Source organism: Alligator mississippiensis, chromosome 5 (assembly GCF_030867095.1).
Source record: "Alligator mississippiensis isolate rAllMis1 chromosome 5, rAllMis1, whole genome shotgun sequence".
Classification (NCBI taxonomy): domain Eukaryota; kingdom Metazoa; phylum Chordata; order Crocodylia; family Alligatoridae; genus Alligator; species Alligator mississippiensis.
In genome coordinates this window covers 132,475,262-132,491,009 of record NC_081828.1, presented here as the reverse complement: position 1 = coordinate 132,491,009, position 15,748 = coordinate 132,475,262, and the positions used below count along the sequence as shown (strand labels likewise).

General features: G+C 44.0%; 1 long non-coding RNA gene across 1 annotated transcript in view; it reads left to right on the top strand.

Moving 5' to 3' along the window:
- The first annotated feature begins 4,669 nt into the window (after positions 1–4,669).
- Positions 4,670–15,748, top strand: part of LOC132250878 (uncharacterized) — a 101,983-nt gene continuing 90,904 nt past the window's right edge. Inside the window, exon 1 of the long non-coding RNA XR_009462548.1 lies at positions 4,670–4,747. This is a non-coding gene — a long non-coding RNA (uncharacterized LOC132250878). The remainder of the gene's footprint in view (positions 4,748–15,748) is intronic.

Sequence of the window (15,748 nt, the reverse complement as noted above, 5' to 3'; positions counted from 1 at the left end):
GTTCATCAAGAGTTTGGTGCCAGAAGCCTATCTTGAGAACTAATGGCCCATGCTCCTCTACTGCTTTAACCACGGTCAGCTTTAACCACGGTTTCCTGTAAAATAAGGGCTAAATGAGAGCTAAAGTCATCACCAAAGAAGGAATCATTTACTAGCAGCAGCATCTTAATTCAGATAAATCCAATGCCTTATAGACATCCTAAAAAGGTAGTCTTCATCAGTATTATTTGTATTAATGCCAACACCTAGCAGTCCCAAGTGAGATTACAGGCACCTTTTGTGCTAAATATCTTACTGTTCAAATAAACAAGAGAGACATAGAAAGGGAGATGAGAGAGAGAGAGATTTACTGAAGGCCACTGAGCAGGTTTGGTAAACAGTCCCTGATGGGCAGTTCAGTGTCTTACCACCTGGACTCTCCTGTCTCAAAAGCATCAGTTACTGTGTTATGCCAATTTGGACTGGAAGCCCACTGAAACTGAGGAAAGACTTCAGCATTTTGGACCCGGTCTTCTGCTTCACAGCTTTTTCTATGCAGTAGTTTGACTAGGAACAAATATGGACGGTGATTGTTTATAATTCATACCTGTTCATGGTTATGTTGAAATAAGCATTTTAAAAGTATTAAGTTGCCAAGTATGTTTAAAGGATGAAATTCAGGGCCTACTAAAATAAATGTTTTACCATCAATTTCAGTGGAACCAGGATTTCACCTGGAATATTACTGCTAACAAACAAATAGAAGCAAAATAACACTATTAATAAATCCTGCTCAGACATGTTGTTAAAGGACTAAATTTAATACTCAGTATTTGCACTAATATTTTTTTCCCTAAGGATTTGGATCAACATAACTGTACAGTAGATTGAAAGGTTCTTGTTTTGATATATTTTCATGCTCTTACAAAGTTGTTGAATTTATTGCATTCTTCTTCAACTCTTTTACTTGTTTTAAACTTCTTAATCTCTTTCCTTTTCTCTTTGACCCCTGCAGGCATGACAGGAAATTCATGAGTGAGGATTTTTTTTTCTCTCTCTTCAGAGTACATACATATGCATATATTATCCTTAGCAGGAAATATTTGTATGCTTAACCCCAGTGCCATTACTAGCATCTGAATATTGTATAAACTCCAAAATTTGTCTTTTCAAAATATGGTTCTGTTATATGCTGTGCAACAAGCAATTCATGCACATATGTCATTTCAACATTAACTGATTAGGCTTCAGTCTGGTGGTAATTACAGGTTCAGTTCTGCAAGGTGCTGAACTTGGCTTCAGTCACAGAGAGGATAGTTTGCACTTTGAGGAAAGCAGTTATGATAAAAGTGAGAGACATTAAAGCTTCCTTTTGCTTGGAGTCAGCCTAGTGTACTAAAGAATAGAGGTTGAAAGTAACCTTGTCTACTCCAATAGTGGAATTAAATATAATTAAAATGCATCGGTGGTGGGGTTTGTTAAATGTTAAACTAAGAATTTTCTACTGGCTAGTGTAGACCATGTACATGGCAGGCGACCCCTAGATTTTATTCAAAGTCTATACTGAAGAGATTTTTGTATATGAAGATTCTCTTTCCCTTCCTTCTGTATATATACTTCCCTTATACCTCCCTAGGGAAATTTCTTATATTTCTCTGTCTACCTTGACTTCTACCACATGAACGACGAGTGCCTTAGTAATAAATAAGCAAAAGAAAAGTCCGGAAAAAATAGTGATTTATTACTCACATGAGTTATAATCTGACAAGGGATTGATTTTAGAGTGAACAAGAATCTGTCTAGACTGACAAATTATTTAGCAGTTTTGTAAAGCATTACTTTATGTAGAACTAATTCAGACAACAACTAATGAAAATGTTTGGGATCTATGATACAAGAAAATTAAGCTCATTAATGCAGAAAGGAAGCTATTTCAACTGCCTCTTGTCAAATTAAACATAAAGGTGATATTTTTCAGTTTTATGATCTGGACAAATTGGTAGGTTTTTTTAATGAAGAAGAACAAGCACAGCAATTTTTCTTCTTGAGTCATTGGTCTTAATGTTTAAGTAAATGGAGATCCTAAAATTCAGATGATTTTCTGTGAAATGAAGTAAATATTTGTTTCTAATGCTACAGCTGCATTAAACTTTAGACTGTTGAGTTTGTCGTGCTATATACAGGAAAACCTGAAAATAACAGTGTTGAGAATAAACTCTTAGTCCCAGATCACAGTTTGCACCTTCAGTTTACAGGACTATGCAGGATACCTGCAGAGAGTGAAAATATTTCACTGGCAGCTGTTGTGGCAGTTCCATTCAAATATATGTGAATTTGATTTTCATTGGGTTTGAAATCATTTGGGAAGCACCTCTATAAGTGAGAAAATAATTTGACCTGGTAAGGGCATCTAGTAGAGAAAACCATATTCACTTTCTAAGAATTGATATTATTTATGCATTTTTTAATTTAAAGGAGGAACCACTTAACATTTGGAACTAGCAAGCACTAGTGTTTGAAATTGTGGGATCTAATTACCCTGGTCTTCCTCTTCCTTCCCAGACTCCTTTCTTGTTTTTTGCATCATTTACTTATTGCAATGGTTTTTACAAGGATGTGTCTTTATTAGAGACTTGTGAGCAGGCAGTAACAACAGAGAAGAGTCCACTCTATGAAATCATATTTTAAGTAGTGGAGAAAGAGAGACCATACATTTGTGTGGCTGCTAGCAATTTTGTTTGGTGTCTTTCATAGGCTACAAGCAACATGATTATTACCTGACGAGGAATAGTGCAGTATTCAGAACACTAGCTTAGGCCCTGAAAGACAAGGCACCCTTCAGAAAATTCCAGCTTTTCCTTGTTTCTTGACTGGAAAAATTATAAAACCTTTCTTCTGTCCCAATGAACTCAGAAAGACCAAAACAGCTAATAAGATTTTTGACACATGGGATTAGCATTTAAAATCTCTGGGCTTACTTTGTGAATCCTGCATCAGTATTTGCACATCTAGCAGTACTAATATTGTATGGCATCCTTAAAAGGATCTCACAGTATTCAGGGTGGTGCAGCACCCAGGTTGAGAATCACTGTGCAAGATGCTGCACAAATTCAGAGGAAATCTCTAGGAATAGAACACAAGGTGTCTTAACTCCTGACCTGATCCCATAACCCTGGAATATTTTGAATCTGCAAAAGATTTAAAATCAAAAGACAAAAGTTGCAAAAGCTTACCTGTTGACTAAATGCTCCTGGAATACATATAGGTAAAACTATTTCATAAAATTGAAATGGTAAAAACAAAACAGAAAAATGAGCTTTTTCTTCTACTCCTTTATATTGGCATTGCCTTGTTGTAATGATGCCACCTGTATCCTTTTAGTTGAGTAATGATTGCATGTTTACAAAGGTGTTTCTTGAATCTATTCCAGATTGGGAAGAACATGCTCTCATGCTTCCTATAATAAAAAAAAAAAAAAAAGGAAAAGAGAAAAGAAAAAACAAAATAACAGGGCAGAAGTATATGGACAATCTGTCCGTCAATATGCCCCAGATGCAGTGCCTATAAATTGATTTAATATTCAGTAGCCATATTTTTTTCACAAGATGGGCTAATGAGAGAGGAAATTAGATAAGGGAAATGTCAAGGAGATCTGCAGTGAAAATTTAAATTATGTTCCAAATTGTAAACAGTAACTTAAGAGAGGAATTAGGCACTTTCATTCCAGTGTGATTACTTTTGATATATGCAATGTTTCATATTTTTAAAAGGAAATAATATTACTGAGAAAATGTTTATCACAATAGACAAAAGCACCTCAGTCAGCTTAGCATAAGAGCATGATTAGTGGCAATGTTTGTATCAGAAGAACTCACAGCCATAACAGATGTTACTTGTAACAAATGTGTTTTATTATCACATATTCTATCTAGTCTGTCTACAATGAGTGTCCTTGAACATTGTATAATTTTAAACATTCTTCTGCTTCAATAGAATTCCATGTTAATGAGATACAAATATTGCAGGAAATAATAATATCTTCCAAAATTGTAGAAATTGCAAGTGTTGCCATTGTAGAGTCTCTTATTATCCAGTGACATTTAGCACTTGATTTCTGTGTACAGATCCTCTTGAAAATACATGATATTTGCAATTATATTTATTATTCCCAAGTCTTCGCCAAATAGTTTGGATTAACAATTTTCAGTCTGTGTTGCTTGTACACTGGATATCTGAACCATTCCATATTTGTAAGATAATATACCTCCAACAGAACATTGGGATTTATGCCCAGCTCTGCCACTGGTTTGACTGGCATTGGGAAAGATATTTCTCTTCTCTGCCTCAACTTCCCTATATGTAGAATAGGGATAACTATACTGACCTTGACATATTTCCACTATATAAAAATTAGTTTATTTTTTTTTTCATTGGTTGTGAGTTGAGTGGTTTTAGTTTGTCTTCCTGAATAGATGACCAATGTTCTTAATATGGGAGAAGAATAAATGCTGATGGCGAAATGCATAGTGTGATAGAGCACTTTGGGTGCTTGCCGCTTTTAAGCTGCTAGCTCTCTGCCCTTACAGCCTGCAGGTAGCCGCATTCCCCAATCAGGGGTCACATGGCTGGCAGGGGACTGCCTGATTAGGGAAGAGGGCTCAGCTGCTGGCAATAAGAGCAGACCTGAGGAGAGGAGTCAGCAGTTTGCTGGCTGAAGCTGTAGGAAGAACATCACCTGGCTGGAACTGCTGCTCATAACATCTTGGAGGTAAGGGCAGGAGCTATGGGGATGGTAGGAGGCTCCTGGTTCTGGTGCATGATGTAAAATTACACCCTGCTGGGCTAGGGTGGTATGGTGGGTCTGCCCATGGTGGGGTGGTCCCTAGGAAATGCCATGCCAGTTGCCTCCCCAGTGAAAGGCAAGTATGCAATGTCTTATAGCCCCAGCCCCCACAACCTGGTGGGTAATCCAGTTGTAGGGACAGGCATGGAGGCCAGGCATACCTAGGAAGAGGCACCTAAGCCCCATAGGGTGTGGTCCCAGTGAGAGGGGGCAGAAGAGTTGGAGGGCCAGGTATGCCTAGGAAGAGGCACCTGAGCCCTATGGAGTGTAAGACCCCAGAGGCCCTAGTGTGACGGGGCAGGAGAGTGGCCCCAGTGAATTGGCTAGAGGGTCGCACCCAGAGAGTCATAGTGGATGGGTCGGTTTTGACCTAGAAGGGTGTGGGCAGTGGGGTCCCGCAGGACTTGGTCCTTGGACCAATACTCTTCAATGTCTTCATCAGCGACTTGGACAAGGGAGTGAAGTGTACTTTGTCCAAGTTTGCGGATGACAAAACTGTGGGGAGAAGTGGACATGACGGAGGGCAGGGAACAGCTACAAGCAGACCTGGACAGGTTGGACAAATGGGCAGAAAACAACAGAATGCAATTCAACAAGGAGAAATGCAAAGTGCTGCACCTAGGGAGGAAAAATGTCCAGCACACCTATTGCCTAGGAAATGACCTGCTTGGTGGTACAGAAGCGGAAAGGGATCTTGGAGTCCTAGTGGACCCCAAGATGAACATGAGTCGGCAGTGTGACGAAGCCATCAGAAAAGCTAATGGCACTTTATAGTGCATCAGCAGATGCATGGCGAATAGATCCAAGGAGGTGATACTTCCCCTCTATCGGGCGCTGGTCAGACCGCAGTTGGAGTACTGCGTGCAGTTCTGGGCGCCGCACTTCAAGAAGGATGCAGATAACCTGGAGAGGGTCCAGAGAAGGGCCACTCATATGGTTAAGGGCTTGCAGGCCAAGCCCTACGAGGAGAGACTAGAGAACCTGGACCTTTTCAGCCTCCGCAAGAGAAGGTTGAGAGGCGACCTTGTGGCTGCCTATAAGTTCATCACGGGGGCACAGAAGGGAATTGGTGAGGCTTTATTCACCAAGGCGCCCCTGGGGGTTACAAGAAATAATGGCCACAAGCTAGCAGAGAGCAGATTTAGACTGGACATTAGGAAGAACTTCTTCACAGTTCGAGTGGCCAAGGTCTGGAATGTGATCCCAAGGGAGGTGGTGCTCTCCCCTACCCTGGGGGTCTTCAAGAAGAGGTTAGATAGGCGTCTAGCTGGGGTCATCTAAACCCAGCACTCTTTCCTGCCTATGCAGGGGGTTGGACTCGATCTATTGAGGTCCCTTGCAACCCTAACATCTATGAAAGGGCAGAAATATGTGCAGAGACTCACACAGAGTAGGATTTGCAGTGGCGGCCTGAAGGGCTGTGAGTGAGGGGTGTAATGTAGGGTCTGCAGAGGCAACCTGAAGAGCTGCACCAGGGGCATACAGAATAGGGTTTCAGGAGCAACCTGAAGGACTGCATAAGGGCCAGCCCCAATAGAATGTTAAGCTAAGTAGGAGGCCCTAGCATGAGGGCATAAGCTGAAGCCCAGGGAGGGGGCAGAAAGGCCAAGGTAAGTCTATGGATGCCTAAGGCTGCAGTTAGGCCAGAGGTTGAGACCCCAGTAAGTCATCAGACGTTGTGAGGCTGAGTTTGGGTTAGAGGTTAAGGACTTTATTTGGATGTCATCTGTGAGGCATGGAACACATTATAGAAGAGGTCGGAGCCGTGTATAACACCCTAGGCCTCAGGGCATAAAACAGGTAACTTCCTGTATTTATACCTGAAGCAGACAAGGTCTTTAACTTTCAAGATTCTTTTGGAACAAACTTCAGTTCCTAGTAGTTCCACCATTCATCCTTATATTCAGATAGTGCCTTCAGATTCCCCAAAGTATTCATTAGGCAGAAGGTAGGGCAGGGTGGCACCTTTAGACTAACTGATTCAGGGAGGCATGAGCTTTTGTAGGCAAAACCTTGCTGCATTGGATGCTATGATGGACTGGCGGAAAGAAAGGGTTTCATCTAGAAGGGCAAGTAACAAAGGAAGAGGACATTATTAACAGAGGTAAAAAATTGGTTGATTAGATCAGCTGAGATGAACAAGGGACACTGGAGTAGCAAGTCCAGGTTATGGGATATGAATCCATAGTCCCTATTAAGACTGTAGTTAACACTCTGTGGAAAATTTCCAATCTATGCATGACTTCCACAGTCTATGGATGATTTCTTGTTCTGCAATTTCCTGTTCATGTTGGTTTTTAAGGTTCCTTTTTCTTGTTGTTTAAGGGGTCAGAGGTTACTAGTGATGTTGAAGTTTTTATCAGGAATTGTTTCAAGAATTACACCAAAGTAATACAACACAAACCCAGGATTATAGATTGACTTTCTTTCTCTTCAAAAGAACTTGTAGAGTCTTTCACTGGATTTTAGCTACTACACTGTAACCTCAGAGATAGCAAGGGGGTTCTGCTGATTTCTGCTAGTAAAAATCAGATCAGTGTTAAGCCTCTAATGATAAAAATAATTTTCCAGCACTTATTTACAGGCTACTCATTCCAAGTGGTCTTACTAGTACTGGGCAACTTGCTAAACATGGGTTGCATGTTTTGGACCGCTTAATACTATGATCTTTGATCATTTCCCAGGACAGGCAACTGACACTCAACCAGAACTTTATGAAACTACTGAAAAGTCCTTTTTTCTCAGAAGTTCCACTTGATTTTTCTTCCATATAATTCTGGTCATTTTGTGCTCCTGTAATTTAAGAACAGTCATTGTTTTTCAGTTTTAAACAAGTAGAAAAGTAGAAGATTTCATTTTGCTTAGAATTAATGCTGAGAGAATGCCATGAACACATGCTTGGTTTAAAAGCATGCATGCGAGTACACAAGACTTATTGCATCATTTTTGTAATTCTGCTCCAGGTTCTTTTATATGCTGTTTGGTGGTGCTGCTAGTTCCAGATACCACACAGAACAGTAACTTCTACATGGATCCATTTAGTTTCCTTTCCTTGCAAGAAATCCTTCTATGGGCTATGTTGGGTATAAGGAAATTTATGCTATCCAGTATTTTTCTGTAGCTTTGGAAACTGAAGATCAAGTGTGGAGGCTACTTTTTAAGTTAATGATGTAAATACTCAAATTTGAAATCATTTGAACAGAGCCAAAGGTGAAAGCAGTAAGATATTTGCAAGCTTGTTTGGCTTCAGATCACTTCTGATTTACAAGGATGAGTATGTTACTAAATTAACACATTTGTACTTGCCTGATATTTTAATTTAAATGCGTTCCAGTCCAGTTCTCTGGAAGAGCTAAATAGATGCTTACCATTTAATAGATTTGATTATTAGTTTTAAGTTGTTAGTAGAGCTGGATTTACTAACTGTTTTCCCATCCAGTGGATTTTTTTCTTTTTAAAAATTTCAAATATTCTCCTACTCTTTATCAAATCAAAATCTTATGAAGTGTTTCACACACATGTACATATGTGTACATAAGAGCATACAAGATAAGAGTGAGAGATTGACCATGTAGCCCAGGGGCGGGCAATTATTTCAGGCGGAGGGCTGCTTAACAAGTTTTTGCCAAGCTGTTGGGGGCTGCATAGATAGCCCCACCACCTGGCAGTTGCCTTTCCCCCTGGTCGCTACATTGGGACCAGAAGTTCTTACCCCTAACCCCTGGCCTTTGCCACTGGAAGTTCCTCCCCTTGCTGCCCCCTCCCAGTACTCTTTTTGGGAGGCAGGGTTGCAATCTTAGAATCAGAAAAAAAACAAATCATACATTAGAAGTCAAACACCTACTATAATGTATTTAAATTTTATTACAAAAAATATTTGACATGACTTGTGATTGTGTAGTGCATAAAGACGGTGGAGCAGGCTGCACAGGGGTACGCTCTTTGCCCCCAGCGCAGTGCTGCCCATTTTTTATCGCAAGACTCCATGCCATGTACCTGCAGCTCTGCACTTGCAGCAGGGAAGCCCTGCACTGGATTTTGTGGGGAAGCAGGGGGAGAGGCTCCTTTCTGTCCCAGCAGAGTTCAGGGACCTGTGCAGCAGGGAGCAGGTGAAGCAGCAGGCTCCAGTGCAGGGCTTCCCCCACTGTGAGTGCTGGAGCTGCAGGTGCATGGCATGGAGCCCTGGCAGTAGGGAAGGCTCTGCTCCCTGCCTCCATGCAGCACTGATCTGAGCCATGCCTGTGCTGGGAACGAGTGCCCTGACTTCCCTGCCTGCTGCTGCTGCTAGCAGCTGGGGATGCATGCCATGGGGGGAGCTTGTGGGAGGTCCCTAGCCCCCCCCACCCTCACACCCACACCCTGCCCAGCTGAGCCCCATGCTCCTGCTGTCCCTCTGGATGCGGACTTTGTGCTGCACTCCCGCTTCCACCCAGCTGCAACTCCACCTCTCCACCAGCCCCACCGCTTCCCTACCTGCTGCCCAGAGTGAGCAGGTTCCAGCTGCTGCTGGTGGAGCAGGGCCCTTCTGTCCAAGAGGGTGGGAGCAAAGCCCAATAGACTATATTGTGAGGTTGTACATGTGGGTGCCTCACTCCCACCCTAGTGGGCAGAAGGGCTGGTCAGGGTGTAATTCATTGGTGGGTGCTGTGGGCTAGATGAAAGCACCTGGTGGGCCAGATGCAAGCCATATTTTGCCCACACCTAATGTATCCCCATGTTTAGGTCGTGTGCATCAGATGTGAGAGTCTTTGTTTTCTGCAATTTAGGATTGACCTCAGGGCTGCCCTCATTCCCATACATGCTGCCTCTGCACTAAAGACCCTGGGCAGTCTAACCCAACAATCCAGTCTAATTCCTCTGCTGATCTTCATGGACTGAGAATGAACCTCCTCTAAATACCACCCTATCTGTAGCTTGTTCAGAACTCACCTAAGACTTGTAGGTTGCAAGCACAGGAGGTTTGCCATCTCCTAATTCCCTATTCTTGACTCTTGGGTGTTCTGGGCACTATTTCTTATGCCTACTGTCTGTAATTATAGCTAGACAGAAAGAGAAACTGGTAGACTATTTACAGAGGCTTATAAGGCCTCTGACTGAGAAAGCAGAAGCATGACATGTAGTAGTTACAAGGTAAAATGCAAAAAAAGGAGTGGCAGTTCATGAAGCTTGGGCTAGTTGAGGGTGACCTCAGGGTTAACCCAAAATATCAATGTAGACATCCCATCTGCTTCTCACCAGAAATTCTGTGCTGGACCTGAAAAACTTTATTTCACAAAAGCTTTTTTCTAGCCTGGTATATTCCTATGAAAACTGTTGGTTTTAATTAACTGGAATTTTCTGAGGGAAAAACATATTCCTTAAACATTCCTGATAAGCTCTACTTATTACTTGGTCTTTGCTCTTTTTCTTTTCCAACTCTTCAGGCGCTAACAGAAGTAGCATTTGTTGTGTGATCGACTCCCTTAGGGCACATCCATACGAGCACGCATGTGCCTCTTGCCCTGCCTCAAACCCCTTTGAGGCGGAGCAAGAGGCATGTGCGAGAATGAAAAAATGTTTCCCACACTACAAACTGGAATATTAGACCCCCTGGATATCCAGGGGTCTAAAAAACCTGCTCTGCAGAAGAGCAGAGCAAAGCACGGTCCCAGACTATGCTTGGAGCGAGCGGAAGTCAGTCCTCCAGAAGAGATGCTCTGATTTCGGTGAGAGCGTCTCTTTGGTGCTCCTGCTGCCCCCAGCCCCTGGCACTGTCCAAAGTAAGTTGGGAATAGGGGTGTGCAGTTTATGGGGGTGGGTGGGTGTGAGGGGTGGCAGGGAGTGTGGGGGGCAGTCTCCAGGACTGCGGGGGGGCGAGTGGCCAGAGCAGCTTTGGAGGGACATGGCCCAGACTGGTGCAGCTTGCTAGTCTGGCTTTGCACCGGAGCAGGTCGCATGGCTCCGGAGGGCGCACTCAAGAGCCGTGCCTCCCGGAGCCGTGGGACCTGCTCTGGTGCAAACCTGAACTAGAGAGCCACATGGGGCTGGGCCAGGTCCTGGGGCTGGGCCAGGTCCTGGCCCTGCAGGCACAGTGGGGCAGAGGCGGGATGTGGTGTGCAGCCGGCCCTGGGGCCCATCTACCACCCAGTCAGTGACAGGACCTGGTGCAGCATGTGGGGAGTGCATACCAGGCCCAACCAGGTCCTGGGACCTGTCTGCCACCCAGTTGGGCTGGGCCCATTGCAGCAAGATCCAGCTTGGCATGCGGAGACCGCGTGCCGGCCCCAACCAGGTCCTTCCACCCTTGGGGCCGCTCTGCCAGCTGGCTGGGCCATTCCTATAGTGTCAGGACCCAGCACAGCATGCAGGGACCGCATGGAGCCCAGCTGGGTCCTGCCTGTCCTGGGGCTACTTGCGATACCTGGCCCAGCCCAGCCCAGTGTGCAGGAACCGTGTGGTGCCCAGCTGGGTCCTGCTGGCACTGGGCTGCTCATGCTGGGCCGGGTGGCACGAGCAGCCCCAGGGCCGGCAGGACCCAGCTGGGCTCCACACAGTCCCCGTGTGCTGCGCCAGGTCCTGCCACTGTAGGAATGGCCCAGCCAGGCAGCAGAATGGCCCCAAGGATGGCAGGGCCTGGCTGGGCCTGGCACGTGGTCCCCACATGCCGCGCCAGGTCCTATCACCATGGGCCCATCCCGGCTGGGTGGCAGGGCAGCCCCAAGGGTGGCAGGACCCAGCTGGGCCCAGCATGCGGTCCCTGCATGCTGCGCTAGGTCCTGCCACCACAAGATTGGTCCAGCTGGGTAGCAGGAGCAGCCCCAGACCCAGCAAGACCTGGCTGGGCTCAGTGCAGAGTCCCCTCGCTGCTGCTGTGAAAGGTCAGTTATGGGCCTTGGGCAAGGTGGGCTGTGGCCCTCTGTGATGCTTGGGACCCTGGGCAGGGGGGCTGAGGCCCTGTGGGGGATAGGGGCTGTGGCCCTCCAGGGGGGAGCTGGGGCCCTGTGGGGGGGGGCATGCCATGTGCTGTGTGGAGGGGCTGTACCCTGTGAGGGCGAGAGGACCCACCCCTCCTGAGCAGCCCCCCCCATGAGGTTCCCCACACCCACAGTCCCTCCAGCAATTGCCCCACACCTACCCACAAACCAACCTACATCCCTCCACACAAACCCACACTCCCACCCCCTTCCTGCAAACACCACATCCCCTCCATCACATACCCATCATGTGTGAAGAAAACCAAAAGTACACATCAACACATATCGGTGTTTAGAATTTCTTTTTTCATGATGATAGAGACTGGTAGGCTTCCACATTGCTTTCACATTGCAAATATACCAATAAAGCATTACCTAACTGATTGCTGTCTCTCTCTCTCTAGATGTGTGTGTGTGTGTGTGTGTGGAGTGGTCTTTTGTTTTAATTGTGAAAGAACTTGGATTTGGGGGGTATTTTTAAAATGGATTTGGGATGCTGCTAAAGCAGTCCAGATGGCACAAGGGGCAGTGTCCCCAGGTACCAATTGGCTGGGCCCCAGAAGTTCCTGAGAGCAAGTAGCTCTGAGCTGCTTGCTAGGGCAACTTTTTGTATGGATGGGGCCAGGAAAGGGAAGCTTTTAATATTGCTGGGTGCTGGCCCCAGGCTCTAGCTCCCCCTGGCTGCAGATCTGGGAGGAGCCAGGCAGGGTTATTTTGCCCCAAGTGGCACAATTTGCTCCGCAACAAAGTGCATGTCCGAGCACGTACGCTGAGGCAAAAAGCCCTGGCTCAAATTTGCACTGTTTCTATTTGAGCTGCTGCAAGCGCACATGCTTGCATGTGTGGATATGCCCTTAACATGCTCTCCAGCCATGTCCTGCCAGAACAGCATGGCTGAAGAGCACTTTAAAAGTGCCCAATCACATGGCAAATTACATGAGTGTTCCAATGAAGGCACTCCCAAGTAGAGCACCTTCATTAACTTCTGTACGTCCCTGTGTGTGAGTAAGGCTGGGTTGGTGCAGCTTAGCCCTGCCTCTGGTGCTGTCTACAGGATGGGAAGGAGAGGGAGCAGTGGGCTAGGGTTCGCCCAGCCTGAGCTGGAGCAGAGGTGGGTAAATTGCAGTGCCCTTGAGGCAGGGGGCTCCAATCCACCTGCCCCTGCTACAGCTGAAGCTGAGCAAACCCCAGCCCACAGTTCCCTTCTCCCCCTTCCATCCTGTAGACAGCACAGGAATTCGGGGGGTGGGAGGCAGGGATAGGGGAGACATTCTGCATTTCCTTACATGGGCAAAACTCCTGTTTGTTGCACTTTACCTGTGTCTGTCTGCCTAGTGAGCAATGTGATGCAGGAGGTAATTCTTTCACTTTAATTTAAAAATGAATTTAATGACAGAAAAAGTGCTAAATAGAAATGTGAAAACTCTTATTCTTCTTGCATATGTATTTTGAATCGACATAGGCAGAGGCAGCACAAGGTTATGCATTTTTGCTCCACCCTAGAATATAATATCCAGAAGTTCACTCTGCATGCTCTTTTAATCTTGGCTTTTGGCTGGCATTTTGTGGTATGGATCATGTACTGAGACATAAGCTCCAACCTCTGATCCATCAATGATGCTGCTTCCAGTTGCCCACTTGTTAGATTTCCAGGCAAAGCATTGTTTTATATTGCCTGATTAGTGCCATTATGTATGATAAGAACATTGTATAAAGTGCCACTACATACATTTTCCTTTAAATCTCTCCTTAAAAGCCATCTATGATGTGGGGCCAGCAAAAAACTTGGCAGTAGTTAGGCAGCTGACGTGTTGTGACCCTTCCTTATTATACTGTTCAAGCATATTTCCCTATCTTATAGAATAGGAAATAGGACTTAGAAGGGATCTTGTAAGGTCATCTACTCCATCCCTCTGTCCCCAAACTGTTCCTGATGGATAACTAACTTGTTCTTAAAAACTTCTAGTGATGGGGATTTTTACACCTTCTCAAGGTAATCTATTTCAGTGCTTAACTATCCTTACAGATGGAAGGTGTTTCTTAATAACTAAACTAAATTTCCCTTGATGCAATTGAAGCCATTATTACTTGTCTTGCCTTTGGTACACAAGAACAGTTTATAACCATCCTCTTTGCAGTAACCTTTTACATGTTTGAAAGCTGTTATGTCTCCGCACAGTTGTCTCTTACTTAGACTTAATAAGTGTAATTCTTGTATTCTTTCCTCATAGATCTCACTTTCCAATGCTGTCCTCATTTTTGTTGCTCTCCTCTGGATACTCTCCAAAAGATTCACAAATCTCACTCCTAAAAAGTTCTTGAATTGTACTCTCCAAAACTGGACACAGAGCTCCAGCTGAGTCCTTACTGAGTAGAGAGGAAAGATTACTTCACATGTCCTCCATATGACATTCCGGTGTATAAAAACTCATGCTGTGACGTGCTTTTTTTTTTTTTTTTTTTCTCAACAGTATGATGTTGCTGACTCCTGTTTAGCTTATGATCCACCATAAACACCTGATCTTGTTTGCTGAACAGCTGTCTCACAGTTAATGCTCCATCTGTTTGTCATATCTATTTGCTGCCTCATCTTAAATTTAGTATGAGCTCTTTTTAGGTAGGTACCACCTTCTCTCTCACATTGTTGTACCATTCCTATCACACTAGAGCCCTGGCCTTTTGATGTTACTGTAATATAAAGAATACACAATAAGAATGTGCATCTGCATTTTTAAATGTCAGTCACATCATGGACACATTTTTTAATGTGTTCCAAAAAAAAAGAGAAAAAAGAAATGTCACTGCTGTTGTTGACAATTGAAGCCAGAGATGTAAAGGTGAATGATTGTAGTATCCCCCCTGAGGCTTCCAGCTCTGCTTGTCTCTAAATCCCATATTCTGTTATATAAAGTCCATTCTGTCTTTTTGAGCAAATATGTAATCAATGCATTGTACTTTATGAACATTAACAGACATTAGACTTCAATGGCCCTCACATTTAGCTGAGATGGGGTGAATCGATATCAGTAAGTTGGTATTTGTTATTGAATTGGTAAAGGGAGGGGAAATTAATGGACTAAAATTCTGACATCTTTGGCAGTAAGAATTCAGGTGAACTTGAAATCAATATTTCTGCCTAAAATACCTTCCTCTATATGTAAGTGTTTACATACAACAATGAGGAGTGTGTGTGTGTGTGTGTGTGTGTGTGTGTGTGTGTATATTTGAGTATAAATATATATATATATATATATATACATTTATTTTTATTTTGCATAGCACATTCACTTATATAAACATAAAGTGTTAATTTATTTATATGATAATCCTGTCATTAAAATAATATTGATGGTTTAAAATCATATATCATTAATATATATGTATGTGTACATATGAAATCGATATATTTATATAGACAGAGGACTCCCCATACACATACTGTGTATGTGTCTAATGTATAACGTGTGTGTGTGTGTGTGTGTGTGTACACACACACACACACACACACACACACACAACATTTGTTTATATTGATCATACATTGTGTTACGCGCACACACACACACAATTACTTATAATAACGTGATTAAAAAATATACAGGCTGTGAAAGTGTCAGTGAGTAAGGGAGCAATCTTTATTCACCTGGTGGAAGTGTAGACCAATGATACTCTTAGGCTTGCCTAGTGCTTTATTTTTTTTTTTTATACATTCATAGATGCTAGGGTCAGAAGGGACCTCAACAGATCATTGAGTCTGACCCCCTGCCTGGGCAGTAAAGAGTGCTGGGGTCAGATGACCCCAGCCAGATGCCTATCCAGCCTTAAGAGGTATTGCCTTTTAGGGGCAGTATGTTTTAATGTAAAATATTCTTCCCCTAGAAGCAGGCCTGCTGTCTTCATATAGTTTCTGTCTAAATAGTTCAGGATGAGGGAAGTCATTAAATCGATATACAAGCTCTCATTCGACCTCTTC